The sequence below is a fragment of the Cottoperca gobio genome, chromosome 21, assembly GCF_900634415.1.
Source record: "Cottoperca gobio chromosome 21, fCotGob3.1, whole genome shotgun sequence".
NCBI classification, from domain to species: domain Eukaryota; kingdom Metazoa; phylum Chordata; class Actinopteri; order Perciformes; family Bovichtidae; genus Cottoperca; species Cottoperca gobio.
The window spans coordinates 5,841,489-5,853,562 of NC_041375.1; the positions used below are offsets into that span (position 1 = coordinate 5,841,489).

General features: G+C 39.7%; 1 protein-coding gene and 1 long non-coding RNA gene across 2 annotated transcripts in view; both read right to left on the reverse strand.

The window, feature by feature from the left end:
- LOC115026747 (PTB domain-containing engulfment adapter protein 1-like) overlaps nt 1–12,074 on the reverse strand; it is an 86,285-nt gene that overhangs the window by 14,781 nt on the left and 59,430 nt on the right.
- LOC115026748 (uncharacterized) lies at nt 3,080–4,703 on the reverse strand. The gene is made up of 3 exons (XR_003834319.1): nt 4,474–4,703; nt 3,486–3,804; nt 3,080–3,223 (listed from the first exon to the last, which is right to left on the reverse strand). It is a non-coding gene; the product is annotated as an uncharacterized LOC115026748 (long non-coding RNA).

A 12,074-nucleotide genomic window follows, 5' to 3' on the forward strand; every position in this document is an offset into this window, starting at 1 on the left:
TATTATATAACAAAACACATACACAATACTTTAACATCACAGAAAAAGGAAGTGCAAAGTTAAGAAAAGAAATAGGTATCAGGTGAGGAGCCTCCTGAACAAAAAAGAGAGAGATCAAAGCTTCTTCTTTTTTTTACCGATATGTGTTTTAGTTTTTTAGTCTTTATTTAACGTGAGATAAATTATTTTTTTGTTAGTAACGGCTTCACTCTCATACACAATTACACCTGCCCAGTACACTCACACTTCACTGCACAGCTGGGCGTTACTAGACGTTCTCAAGGACACAATAAGAGTGGCAATTAGGTAAGATATAACATTTGTCAGACACATTTAAGAGTAAATAGAGTACTGCATTTTAAAATAAAGGAAAGACATACATAGACGCAAACAGATGTTGATGTGCTTTACAAAGTGCATAAAACCACAAGTACCACTAGCACGCTAATGGAGCAATATTTTATTGTGCACATGCACAAAGTCAACACACACTCCCGCCACCGGGGACACACTATTCCCACTGATAGACTGTTGGTGATAAAGACATGCGAAAAAGCAGAACAGAGATCCAACCGTAGTGAACAAAAGAGTGCAAGCTAATAAACGTGGATGTGAACATAGCATGATTTAATTATTCATAAGATCAGTGTTTAAGTGTTTTATGAGGAAAGGAAATACGTGTTTGTCAATGATGTGTTTGGTGAGAGACACTGAATCAGTGGCGGTTCTAGACCAATATCACTAGGGGGGCCTGGCCGGGGCCAAGTGTTTTGTCAGAGGGGCACATTCAACCCGAGCTACATTCAACCCGGGACAAAAGAGAGGAAGCAGTGTTCGAGCATTACATATTTTTAGTTACAGGAAGTATAAATAATAGCGCACAACAAAAACAATACCATGATTAGTAGGTTACAGTAACAGTATTCCAGTTACAGACATTTCTTTCAGTATGGTACAGTTACAATTTTCCTATATTACAATACTGAAAATGAAAATAATATAAAACAATATTGTTGACTTTAGCTCAACTTAATAAGGCTAGTCGAGAGGGTCTCTGCATCCCAGTATATATTCCTTTCTAGGATTTCACATTACAGCAACTGTATTCTTGGTGATTTCTGGCAAACCTGTCAACAAATGAGTCAAAGCCTTTGCCCTCTTAGACTCAATACTTAAAACAGCCAGATTGATTAATCTTTCGTCTGTCATGGTAGACCTGAGGTAGGTTTTCACCAGCTTTAATGTAGAAAAACTCCACTCACAAGAAGCAGTAGTCACTGGGATCACAACTGCTATTTTGAAGAGTCTGTAGTGCTTGAAAAACACTTCTTTATATGGCTCAATGAACTGTACAAGCTCTACTGTACTAGAGGGTCTCTGCATCCCAGCCTGTATATTCCTGTCTAAAATCCAGCTGAATTGATGTAGTTCAGGCCCCAAGTCATCAATATTTGAATCTTACAATCGAGCAAATGAAAACAGGGCCGTCTCTTTCAGAAATGCATAATTTTTGGGGTTTAAAGCCTGGATGCTATTCATTATGTCACAGTTTGTCTTTGAAAACCGTCTGTTAAGCTCAATAAGCCCCAGATCAATGACAGGGTTGAAAAAGGTTGTACAAAACCCATCTTTATCTTGTTCTGACTCTCTCTGATCAACAGTAGTCAGGACATAGTGTTCACTGAGTGTAGAGCTTAGCCTTTTTGTCGTTTTGCAGCTGGCAGTATTGCATCACATTGGTTAGAAATGTTTAACACTTCAACCCACAAGTTATCAAAAAATGACTCCTGCCTGAAGTCATTCAATGTCTAAACTAAAGCGTCAATTAAATCAACAGCTTTTGAAATGTCAAGTGGTGAAGACTGTAGCATATCGGAGATAAGTTTTGTTTCTCCAAACACTTTACGGAATGTAACAAGATGCACAATGAATTCAAGATCTATCTGTGCTAGCAGACCTCGAGCCTCAACAGATATTTTACCCTTATGTTCTTGGGCTATCTCTTGTAGTACTCGCTTAAGGGCAGGAAATCTATCCATAATGTTTCATAGAGCTATAAATCGACATGCCCAACGAGTGTCAATCGCTGGAGTTGGTGCACCTTCAAACATCTCTCTTTTTATAGTTAGCCATTTAGGATGGACATATGACCCAGATGTGAACACGTATAGTTTTTCTAGTAAGGAGAAGAACTCCCCTGCCTCCGGGACAGCTTTGACTGTATCTACTAAAACTACATTTAGACAGCGAGCATTACAATGGATGTAAAAGGCATAATTTGCAAGCTCTTTCATTCTAGCCTGGACCCCAGAATGCTTACCGCTCATGACAGCAGCACCGTCATATGATTGGCCTAAAAGGTTCTTTTTGTATTCTAGACCATGACTTTCCAATATGAGGACTATTTTCTCAGTAAACCTTGCTGCATCTAGCTTCTCAGCAGATTCAAAATGGAGAAAACTCTCATTGATAGTGCCATTGTAGTAGTACCTTAGTACTAGAGAGATCTGCTCCTTTTTCTTTACATCTTTTATTTCATCTGCCATGATGCTGAAGACTTCACTGTTTTTCACTTCTTCTGTGATTTCAGTTCGAACCATGTGTGCCAAACAATTCAGAACTTCATTCTGAATGATTTTGCTTGTGTACTTTGCATTATGACAGGAGGTCAACCTTTCTTTAACAGCTTTGTCGTGGTTAGCAATTGTCTCTAAAATTGCCTTGAAGTTCCCTTTATTATCCGAGTCTGCAGACTCGTTGTGACCTCTTTGAGCCATGTTTTGTGTGGCAGTTAGTAGCAGCACTTCCGCTATTGTTTTTATATATTCTCTATTTTCTCGAACCTGTCTGTTATGTTCCTTGTTTAGGACATTTAACAGTGTTGTGTTAGGTGCTGCAGCTCTCTGATAATCCCTCCATGTAACCATTGCTTGTTTGTGCCACTCAGACCTGGCATGTTTTGCAAACCCCCCCTCTTTGTAGGCTGCCTTCTTCCAGTTTTTGAATCCCAATTGTGAGTCAAATACAGTCTCTGTGCAATTAGAGGGACTAAAATGTCTGCAGGCATAACAATATGCAGAGTCCGACAGTTTAGAATACTCTAGCCAGGGGTGAATGTTGTACCAGGCCGCCTTGAAACTCCTTCTTCTGTCCCCCATCAAGGTCCGTGGAAACAGTTTCAGATTTGGCTGCATCGGTGGGTCTTCTTTACATTTGCTGATATCTGTGGAGAAAGACAAACCAAAATATATATCTTACATAAAAGAGGGACATGTCAGGTGTCTGTTTGTAGGCGTTTGTCCATACATACTCCCAAAATCTAGAACACTGACATCACAACTGAAATAACATTTTAGAACACCCTCACAATAGAACTCTGACATGATCTATGTGTATTATTACTACACACTTCTACAAGGACATACCATATAAAGTATAATTACACTGCTTTAGAAGCAGCCACATGTTTTTTCAACCTCACAAACCTGATGGTCCAATGCTTGTAGATGCACATCGATCTTCTGTCTGCGTCTCACACTCTGCTTGTATGTCACCCTCAGCCTCACTCTCTGGATCTTCATCTGTCTTTCCTTCCCTGCTCTGTGCCCTCACTTTGGAAACCAATCTTTTCAAAGATCAAATCCTCTGGATCTCTTTCTGTAGCGCTCTCAACTTCTGGACGTTTCTCCTCAGCTTTTTCAACACCTGGATCATCTGGCTCTGTCTCAATGCTGATTCATCATTTTTCTTTTTCTTTTGGGGGCAGAAATAGGACATAATGTCCTTTTTTCTCTTCGTGTTGAACTATGGACAACAAATAATGGAGAGGAACACATAACACTTAAGGAACCCAAAATATGAATAACGTTATATCGATTTGTATTAGTGTAGCCTTTGCACTTATTTAAAAACTAAAACGTTACAACTGCATCTAGCAAAACAGATGGAAACTAGTTATTAGGGATGGGCACGAGTAGTTAATTCCAAGGGCTCGCATTAATTCCTTCAAAATCTATTTTTAGAACGCAACAAATCTGTCTGCAGGAATAAGGATGCACAGCAATATTGCCTACCAAACGCTTAATGCTTATTCTCAATCAAAACAATCACAGTTACCATATGATATTAACAATTTATTTTTCACTACTTCAAAACGCTTTTTCACCAAAAGGCGGCTCACAATTTACTTGACATGTAGCCTAGCGGTAACGGTAAAAAAACAAAAAACAAAACGTAGCCTACATCAAAAAAAACTAAAACCTGAGTACTCTTGTTCACCAATGGAGTTCATTTGAAACGAGTACTACTCGAGGAATAAATTACTCACACTAATAATATATAGCTAGCTAGCTAGCAAGCCATCAACTTAGGCTAACGTTAACGTCTGGCTGGCTGCTATTAAGTGAACTAACACATTTCCTGACCTGAAGTCTTACCTTGTAACAATCACACAAATAAAATAGTTTTGCTCACCTTTAATTCTTCGTGGTTCTTGCTTCTTCCTCTAGTCAGGTAATTGGTAGGTTGGAATCGCTCACGCTTCAGCCATGTGTCAGCCAGCAAGCCTTAGGCTCTAAAGGTTAGAGTCTAAAGGGTCCGACTAGAATGTTGGGGCACATTTGTTCCGCCTTTCGCGTCAGCGCCATATCGTCACAAAAAGAAAATCAGTAGCCTACTTTTTATTATTGTACAATCTTCGTTTGTAGGGGGGGGCCACAGGTGGGTCCAGGTTCGGTGTTAGGGGGGCACTGGCCCCTCTTGCCCCCCCCCCCAGAACCGCCACTACACTGAATGTAAACTTAAGGTGAATCCACAGAAACTAAACACAAAACATTTTTGGGCAAATTATTCGTTTTCTTTTATTATAGTAATTATTAGCGCAACACACCTGCGTGAATATATCAACAGTCGGCAGTTGTTGGGCTGACGATGGCCGGTTCAAAGGTTTTAACATACGCCCAACACCCAAACAATATATCGGTATTTTTTTAAAAGCACGAATTAAAACAGAAACAGAAACAATGATATGAAGTAATTAAGAAGAAAATTGTTGAAAAGTCATGAAAAATTAGAATTTTATAATAAAGCACCCGTGAGACACAAAGTATGATAATTAGCACTGAGACAGTCGCAAACACAGAATGAGCAGCGTGTCAGAGGTCAATACGGGTCATTGTTTCCAGCATTTCTTAATAATGATCCACTGATTAAACATCCATTGCTTACTTCATTTCCTTTTCATAAATGGCTTATCGCCCTGCTAATGAATCCAGTGACAAAAGATGCATGACAGTGACCTTGAGGGCTCTCAGCTCTTGTAGGTCGATGCGTTAATCAAGACTTTGGAAGGTGCAAACGATGAGAATCAACTTCTCTGTGTCCTCTGCTGTTTACATTGATGTTGTTGGCTAAGTGGCTTAATTAATTCAAAGTATTTTCTAATTAGTGTTCATTTAGTGCCCCACATTTGCTTAATTGTTATTGCTTATGTTTGGATAATCTCTCATATTATTTAAAAGGAAACCAATAGGATTTCTCTTGACTTGCAAAGAAAGTTGTGTTAAGTTCTTCCGGTAATCAAGTTGGCAAGAAATAAGGATGCAGGGGAAACAACCACAACCAGAGAAATTACATTTAATGAACAGCTGTGCAATGACATTATCCCTGCTTGCACCTTGTGACAGTCTCCCCTTCAAAGTGCAATCAATTTCCTCTTGAATGAAAGTTGATCGAAGGATGATGTATCTCCTTCTCCCTTGTAAAAGAGGCTTATAAACTGTAAATTCCAAGAAAGAGGAAGGAGGAGAGTGGTGAGGGCTGACACAGCGGCATGGCAGGTAGGCTGGCTTTTCCAAGGCGTCAGCACACACTGTTCTGATTAAAGGAGGGAGGGTTGGGGGGAGGGCTTTGCTGCATAAAATGGCAACTATGTGAGTGTCAAAAGTTACAAGTGCTGTCCGGGTTGCCAAAAGGGAAGAGTAACTGTTGCGGCGTAAGGATGAGTCGTGGCACTTGAAGGTCACTTTGTGTGGTTGAGTTGTCAGGTGTTGGATTAAGATGAGGGACAATTCAAGGGATGACAGCCTGAAAAGTGGCGATGACTCTTCATCACACTGTAGGGTACAACATGCAGGTCTCTGGAGACAGGGAGTGCATTGTTTCTCCTGCAGGAAGACCAGTTAGGACGTGTGACAGCATAAAAGTCACATGTTCTTCATCCATGTTACCCTCCAGCAACTACAGTTACTAGTAATAGCTGCGGTCATCTTTCCCATGTCCCATCATGGGGTTGGCTCTTTCTGAAAAATGTTTTTTCCTCATTTTGAGGTTATGACCATATAAGGACCAATGTTTTCTCCCTCTCATTCTCCCTAGCTGTCACTCCCTGTTCCCCGGTGCTGTGGCTGAACTTGAGCTAACTGCTAACTGAAGCTACACCATTTCTCGGGGCTGCAGACAGATATAAACTCAGTGAAACAGCCTCGTGTTAGCTGTAAGGGCGAAGGTGGTGGTGCGGGTGGTTTTGTCATTTCTGCCACTTTACATGTAATCCAATAAATAAACAAAGAGACACGAAACATGGCTGTTATATTTACAAGAGAATCAGGCAGGTGTACTTCTTCTCCCTCTGTACTGAGGGCAGACTGGCGCTACAGTGACTCACTATCACCTCTAGAGGAACAAATGGTATTACAGACTGGACGGGCGGGGGCTAGTCAGTTAGCATGCTAACTTCAGTAGATATCTCTGCAACACAGAGACGTCTTTAACATAACGTCAACACTGTTACCTCTTCACACTTTGTTGATAATGTTAGTTCATTGTTTTAATGTTTAAATTCTGGCAGATCTTTCACATTGAACCTTTAATCTGACCAAAGTGCAGAGATTTGTCTGTGCCCGGTTGAGATGTGGTATCTTGACACTGGCAGTGTAAACCCCATGGTGATGAATAATTACAGACCAATTTACAAGCTCTCTATTTTAGCTAAAGTACTTGAAAGAATACTTAAGCTTGAACAACATTCTATCTCCTCACCAGTTGAGCTGTAGGAAGCAGCGTACTACATCAACGGCTGCTTTGAAAGTAGAGATTGATATTGTTGAAGGCTTGGACGCAAAGAGTTATTGTACTGCCCTTTTTATAGATTTATCCAAGGCATTTGATACTGTGGACCATGGCATTTTATGCCAGAAGTTATCAGATATAGGCCTGTCTGATCAAACTGTTGGTTGGTTTTCAAACTACCTTTCAAATCGTAAGCAATGTGTACAATTCAGCGGTCTCTCCTCCACCTTTCATAATGTCACCGGAGGTGTTTCTCAAGGTTCGGTCTTAGGACCCACCCTTTTTAAAATGTATGTAAATGATATGTGTCAAAATATTGATACGTCTGTACATCTTTATGCCGACGATACTGTTGTATACTGTTGCCCTTGCATTTGAACGTCTGCAGTCTGCTTTTAACATTATTCAGTCGCACCTATTCCATCTCAGGTTGGTGTTAAATGCAGACAAGACAAAGATCATGTTATTTTTCCAATAAGAAAAGGGTACCAGCTGTTCTTCCCTGTATCATATCTGCACAGCATACCCCCATTGTAATTGTCAACACCTACAAATACTTAGGCATCACTATCGACAACAACCTCTGCTTTAAACACCATATTGACAATCTTTTAAGGAAACTGAAATTAAAATTGGGCTTCTTTTTTAGAAACAAGGCCTGCTTCTCCACCAGTGCTAGAAAACGGCTTGTAGCTGCCACATTTATGCCGCTCTTGGACTATGGGTATCTGCTGGACGCTGTGTATCATGGGGCTCTGAGGTTCATAACCAACTGTAAACCCCTCACACACCATTTAATACTGTACTCTCTAGTCAACTGGACATCACTATCAATGTGCAGATCTCTGCACTGGTGCAAATTCATCTACACATCTATGCTTGGACTGCTGTCCATCTACATATCCACTTACACATCACACAAACAGTACAGCTATGGACTACGATCTCAAAACTACGGCCCCCTCAACCTGGAATACGCTTCAGCAGGAACTTAAGCTGTCCAGCTTGATACCCCTGGGACATTTTAAACTAATTTTAAAACATCTAGAGAAATCAGCTGTCGGTGTTTGTTCTTGTCATTGAAAATGTGTTTAGTGTCCTGTAAGTCTGTAACCTGTATGGTGCTGTTGCCATTTGATCAAGTCTCTCTTGAGAATGAGACCCTGTGTCTCAATGAGATTTTTTACCTGTATAAATAAAGGCTAAATACAATTAAAAAAACACGTCCACTCAATTCCAGAGGAGAATTGAAAACATTACCTTGAGTGATCTGCAAAAGGTTGAAAATTAAATGCACTTTTTGTTCTATATTCTAGTCACAATTTTAAAGACACCCTTTCCTTAATATGTGTGCAGAATTTCCTGATTTGTTTTCTATGTCTGATGAATGTTACTTTATATTACATTTAGCTGACGCTTTTGTGCAATGCGACTTACAATAAGTGAAAACAATTAAGAAGATACTACTCTGAACGGCAATAATCATGGTGAAACCATTTTAAGTGCATACAGCAATAGCTACAAATAAGAAAAAACTATTTAAGTGAAAAATACAGAAACAATGTAATATAAATTCAACCATTAGCTTAAAATAAGCCAAACCAATGTAAGTGCTACATACAGAAAAAATAATATTTTAAAAACTATTTCTATCCATTTAAAACACTTTTTTTTATAACATTTATTATTGGCCAAGGTGCTGTCGAAACAGGAGGGTTTTCATACTGCAACGGAGTCAAAATAGCAAATAGGCGGGTTTTGTTTGAGGGGAATCTGGGTCCCACTCGCAGTGAGGGAGCACCGAGCCGATTGGCCGATGCAGAGCGACGTGAGCGAGCTGGGGTGTAGGGTCTGGATGTAGGAAGGGGCTGATCTATTCACAGCACGGTAGACCAGCACCAGAGTCTTGAAGCAGATTCGAGCCACCACTGGTAGCCAGTGAAGGGAGCGGAGAAGCGGTGTAGTGTGGGAGAGCTTGGGGAGGTTGAAGACCAGTCGGGCTGCTGCATTCTGGATGAGCTGTAGAGGAGGGACTGGCAGTAGTCAAGGCGTGAGATGATAAGAGCCTGGACAAGAACCTGCGTCGCCTTCTGGGTCAGTAGGGGACGTATTCTCCTAATGTTGTACAGAGTGTGTCTGCAGGAGCGGGATGTTGGTCGTCCAGTGTCACACCCAGACACAGACTGTTTCACCTAGCTCAGTTTGTTATAAATGCCTCCCAACTTTGATAAATAAATTACTTACTACGTATATATTGGCAAGTCTGTGAACTAGAGCCTGCTGTGCTTCCCATAGATACCCGCTTTAAATTAACAGAGCAGACTGATATAAATGGTTATTTGTTTTTCATGGGAGAAACAACAATAAAAATAAACAACGTGTACCTTTAGTTAACAACACAGGCTCATTCCTTAGCAATGCAAATAAAAAAGGCTCTGGAGTAGAAATACTGCAACATCAATGCATTCACTTGTTGTGGTGAGAAGCAAATAACAAGAATAAATAAAGTTTCACCGAGCTATGACTCAGACCATGGACATGTAGCTTTCAATACTATTTATTTTTGAATTAACAATAAAATATATAGTACAACAACTGCACTGCAGGCCTAACAAGCATTCGCATTGTGGTGCACTTAAGGAAAAGAGATGATAAGGCTGATGTGAAGCCATGTGGTTCCTTGGCAAAAAAAAGTAACTTTAATCTCAGACATTTTAGAGTTTTTTTCTTATACTATTAAAATGAATATTAGTCCCCTGCCAGCTCCATAATTATTATTATTATGTTTACCTACAATGGTTCTAATAGAAAAACTGTTGGTAAGGTCAAAGATAATATTTTATATAAGTAAAAAGAAAAAAAGAAATATGTACCAAAAGATCAGCCGACAACAAGCTTCCAAATAATGAGATATAGTCCTGGAGCTTTGCTACATTTTACAACTAATTTCCTAAGAACATTTATTTGGTATCCTCAAATTTAACCACTGAATGAACTTAATTAAAACAACACTGTTTTAGTCTATTGTTTTATATCTGTTTATGTTGTTGCTTTCTTTGTAGCACTGTGCAGTTGTTCACCTCACTATGTGCAGTACTTGTGAGGTATGGGTAGAATACAAATAAAAGGTTACTTCTAATATAAGTAATACATTATACTTTCTATTAAGATTACTAGTGACAAAAAAAAGACATTCATATGTAAAACAATATATTTTTCATTCAATAAGTGTTTAATATTCTCTGAGCTCAGCTCCTGTAGAACTTGAGTGCTGGCTGTAAGTGCACAATTTCTTCTATAGGGCCCGAGAAGTGGGCAAGCAATAGCCTAATTCACTGCAGCGCTCAATCAATGACACACAATGAATTTGCTGGCTATGCACAGTTCTCCATCATGCAGAAGACGACTTCAGAGGGGCTCGGAGCAGAAAGGACCACACTTCTACTGAGGCCCAATGTGTGACTTTGAGATTAAGCATTTGGGAAACTGGGAAAAAAAACCCATCTGGTTCCATATGACAGTGTGTCCGCACCATATACTGTAAATGTTGGGAGACGATTGAACGTAATTCAATAAAACAATTCAACAATCAGTGTGCAGAGCTCACTTTATTTTATTGGGGCGGGGGAGCTTGCGTGTGCCTCAAAGAGAGGACTGTTTGAGACTGTTGTTGTTAAGAAAAATTCATAGCTGCAAACATGTAGGCCAACTTGCTTTATGTCTGCACATCTGATATATGATAATGACCACATCAAACCTTCACACGGGTATCAAAACCAAACCAGAGTCTATCGGCATAAATAAGACACAGATTACAGCCTCAAAACACACAGATGTATGAGCATTAACCCACAAACAGAGCACCAGGTTGCCTGCAAGAGATTGAGACCTCATCACAAATGGTTAAAGTTACCCATCAATCAATATTAGCCTAATTTTACGCATGATCCATAAGGATAAAGATACAGAAATACTGAAATGAATGGCAAAAATAGCATATGTCAATATTTTAGAGACCCCCCCAAAAGTTCAAAAAGCATGTTTTCAGAGGAGCTCATGTCTTATTAAGGGGAGCCCCCCCCTGTAGTTCTCACCATGAAAACAACGCTGCAATCTACACGCACAGCCTGACAAATTGAACCTCTCTCACAGTAAAAGCTGAATATCATAAGGTCCACAATGGTAGTACTTATTGCAGGGTTTCTGTACTGGATTAAATGTTCATGCATTTGTGACAAGCTCCTGTAAATTCATCTAATGCCCCTTCTCTATTACGTTGAAAAGCTCTTGAAAGGGTTCACTCAATTTAATGGGAAGATCAAATGCAAAAAATATTTCTGGTTAGAAGGGCCCATTCAGGACTAATGCGGATTACACAGAGCCACACAAAGGAAAGGCTTAAGGACATGTGGCTTTATAAAGCAGCACGGTCAGAGCAAACATTCAGACTATGACACTTACCGTGAAGCTCCGGCTCTCTTTCATCCTTCCTATCACACATGTGGTAATTACACCATCAATGTATCTGTTCTCCAATCATACATACAAGCTCTTTATTATATCGTGCTAATTAGTTGTAGGGTACATTTGTGAACCGAGCATCATTAAGACTTGTATTGATATTGTGCAGTAACACAGCCATGAGGAAATGAAAAGGCTGGTGTATCCTCTAACCCTCTAATGTTCTGTTTCAGCGCTTTTTGTCGATTCGATCATAATGATGGATAGAGGACTTCTGACCTCACAAAGAAATGTTTAAAAATGACGTGAATGTCACAATTCAGATGAATAAGCTTGCGACCACAATGACCACATGCAATCACTTTAGTTGGCTCACATACAACTACTGACAACAGTTCTGAAGTCATTGTTCAAAAGTGAGAAAATAAACATGGAAAATAAAGTCTATGTTGTTCTAGCAAACTGTGTATAATTATAAGCAAATTTGACAAAATAAGTGTCTCAAAAATACCTAAGTGGCTCTGGTTCCCACTGCTGGAAGAGAA